The following is a 3,722-nucleotide window of genomic DNA, read 5'->3' as shown; positions in this document are numbered from 1 at the left end:
CCAACCCTCCTCCTTTCTCATCCTGACTTGGGACCAGGCAAAGGCGGAGGTCATGTTTGGTGTGACGGGGATTCGAACCCGCGACCCTCAAATTACGAATCGAGCGCCCTAACCACCTGGCCATGCCGGGCCTAACCCGTTCATTAGACCGTAGATAATATTTTTAATATAATCAGTTTAATTCTCCATAAATCTTATTATTCAACGTTTCTTTATTTTTAGCCAAAAATATCGAATATATTTCCATTCTTATTTGCCGTAACATATTCACTTCAATGTTTATTCTATCACATCACTTTACTCTTCACTATATTTAATAATCTTTGCTGTTGGTATTTTTTTATCTTGTATGACACTTGTACACAAGGTTCGGGTTATACTGATCTATAATTTAGAACTGCTGATCAGAGGAAGGGAAACTAATCAGCATCGCACGGCTACTCGTAACCGAATAGTGGGATTGAGTGTCATGTTTATAACACCCTCTCAGATAAAAGCTCGGAGCGGCATTTCGGCGTTCGAACCTTGGACCTTTCGTCCGCAGCCCGACACGATATATTTATCATAAGTTAACCCTACCTTTATTATTAGTTAAGAATAGTTAGTGTATCATTGTTCTTAGCCAGTTCACGTTACCGTCATTAAAATGATTAATGCATTACAATCCTGTTTTGTCTTGCGTAATTCTTATTATAAATTATAATTCTTATTTACCTTAGAAAATTCACATCAAAATAATCATAAATATTTATAAAATTTTCCTAACTACTCTATCCAATTCACATAATTACAGGAAACGTCTAATGAATTTGTAGTCTTAATGAGTATATATATTATTTATTTAAATCAATTCATTATATACAGAGGGTTGAGTGCATTATGTTAAAACGATTTTGGAGCCACACCACGTCGTTCAAGACCATGTAACCACGTCTGGTCTTGCTCTTTTTGACGACCGTTAACCTTTTTAATGGTAATGAACTATATTTTGTATTGCAAAAGGCTGTCATGTCCAAAGCTCCTCATTTTGATGATTTCCGTTATCCATCTATTGCACGAGAAGAATGGTTTCCAAGCGCCCGTTTCAATAGTCTGATCGTAAAACAATTTATAGGCACTACGTCCTGCAATTTGGCTGACAAGTCTTCGTATGGAATAGCAACGTTTGAACAGGATATATAATTGGAATCCTTATCTTTGTGAACCCCTATCCTGTTGGCCTCGTTTCCAAATTAAGATCCATCTTGATTATGCTGCGTATTGTCTCCTGGAGTACGTAGACGGCTTTTCCCACTTATGTCTCTGTTCGTGGATTCTCTCCTGTTTCTTGCTTACCATTGATGGAATACGAATTGTTGCAATCTCTTTCTGGATGGTCTTGGTGTCTCAAGTTGATCGACATTCTTATCTTGGAAATTCTAAATTTATGGTCTTAATACATATTCATGATTTGACTGTAAGATGTGTATTCTTATTCAAGGTTGAGTAAGTTTCATTAAAACAGTTTTTAATATGCAAATCAGCTAATCACGTGACAGCTACAGCCTTTATAAAGTCACGGTAGAACGGTGTGTATCAGAAATACATTTGACTTTGTTTCGTAAGCACTGTAATTAATCGTTTTGGGTGAAAATGTGTATCAATCCTTTCCGACGCAAATTATTACATATACACTGTCCTACCAAAAGTCATGGGACACGGATAGTTGTGAATAAAATATGTCTTTATTCCAAGAAATTAATAGCATGTTGGCCCGACCTTTGGCCTTAACGGCTACTTCTACTGGAAGACTGTCTATTAATCTTTGATAGAAAGCTGGTGGTATTTTGCTCCATTCCTTCTTTAAAGCATTAGTAAACTCCACTACTAAAGAGGGTCGTCTTGGCTTTGCCCTAATTCTGCGTTCCAGTTCATACCAAAGATGTTCTATCGGTTTGAGATCGGGGCTCTGTGCTGACCACTGCAATGCTCCAATGTTATACTCTTCAAACCACGCGTTCACAATCCTTGCTTTGTAACAGGGAGCTTTATCATGTTGGAAAGTGTAAGGGCTGGTACCATAAAATTGCTACAATGTAGGACAAAGAGAATTGTTCAGAACATCAATGTAGGACTCGACATTCATGGATGACAAGTGGATCTAGTTCACACCACGAGAAGCACCCTCAGACTATGATATTACCACTTCTAAACTTCACTGTTGGGACAAAACACTCAAGTAATACGCATTCTCCAGGTATCCTCCATACCCAAACACGTCCATTAGACTAGAAGAGCGTGTAGCGTGACTAATCGCTCTACAGGACCGATTTCCATTGATCCACGGTCCAGGTTTGGTGTGCCTTGCCCCATGTCAATCGACGATGTGCATTTGTTTTTGTTATCAACAGCTTGTGGGCTGCAGCTCTTTTCCCCAAATGACATCAAACTCTCCTTCCCCTCTGAAACTGTTAGCTCTTTTTGTGTACTCATCATTCGTCGTAAAAGTTTGAAATGACTTCCGAGCGAACCACTGATTAATTTTATAGGCCAAACTGTTTGCATTATTCGTCAGCACATCCATTTTCCTGCAATCTGAGATGAGACCCATGACTTTTGGTAGGATAGTGTATATATATGTTATTTAATATTAGTTTTTGTAGTATATTTTTGACAGAGTATAATAATAACTAATGTGTACTTCCATTTCAGTTACTTGTTCCACAATGGCTCAGCAGTAAGTCTGAGAGCTTATAACGTTAAAAATCTGGTTTCAATACCCGCTGTGGACAGAGCACAAAGTTCATTGCGTAGCTTCACGCTCATCAGCAAACAAACTTCAGTTATCACAGATCAGGAGTTCCTAAACGTAGTGCCGCAGGAATTTGTTGTAATAAGTGGCTTACATAAATAGTGTACCGACCACTACTGTGCTTATTGTATTCCAGCCAGCATGAAGAGCTCTGGGTTAGGCGAAACGCGTCGTCGGTAATGGATATGGCAAACATAGTGTGGTTGGAATACTCTTGTTATACACTCTTCTAATTATTGAAAGTCCTTAAAGGACTAGATAAAGAATGTAGTGTTAAAAATTTAACAGGCCTAATACTAATGCATAATGACAAGTATAATTATAAACAGTTACTTTGAACTTTATTGAACGGCCATATTATAAGAATTAGATCAAGAGCATTGTCCCTTGTCAATTTGCGCCACTCACTCCAATTTAAACAATTTAAATTAAATTTAATTTAAATTAAACAATTTATAGCACAGATTGCAAATTGTGCAGTTCTGCGCTGAAACAAAACAATCAAAACGGTTATAACACAGACAGACCATAGTGTAACTTTGTACTAAAACACAACGGTTATAATGCAAAGACCCTATTGTGTAACTTTTCGCTAAAACAAAACAAGAACAAACCAGACAAAACGGTTATAGCACAGACAGCCCATTGTGTAGTTTTGCACTAAAACAAAAAAGAACAAGAAAACAACAAACAAATAAAAAGGTTATAAAGCAGATAGCCAAATGTGTGGAGTTTTGCACTAAAACAAAACAAAACAACAAACAAATAGAAAGGTTATAAAGCAGATAGCCCAATGTGTGGAGTTTTGCACTAAAACAAAAAAGAACAAGAAAACAACAACAACAAACAATTAAAGGTTATAAAGCAGATAGCAAAATGTGTGGAGTTTTGCACTAAAACAAAAAAGAACAAGAAAACAACAACAACAAAC

General features: G+C 37.0%; 1 protein-coding gene across 1 annotated transcript in view; it reads left to right on the top strand.

Moving 5' to 3' along the window:
• Positions 1-3,722, top strand: part of LOC106464298 (putative thiamine transporter SLC35F3) — a 64,312-nt gene that overhangs the window by 50,504 nt on the left and 10,086 nt on the right. The gene's annotated exons all lie outside the window — the stretch shown is intronic.

This window comes from Limulus polyphemus, unplaced genomic scaffold, assembly GCF_000517525.1.
Source record: "Limulus polyphemus unplaced genomic scaffold, Limulus_polyphemus-2.1.2 Scaffold1614, whole genome shotgun sequence".
Taxonomy (NCBI): domain Eukaryota; kingdom Metazoa; phylum Arthropoda; class Merostomata; order Xiphosura; family Limulidae; genus Limulus; species Limulus polyphemus.
This window is presented reverse-complemented; position numbering and strand designations above follow the sequence as displayed.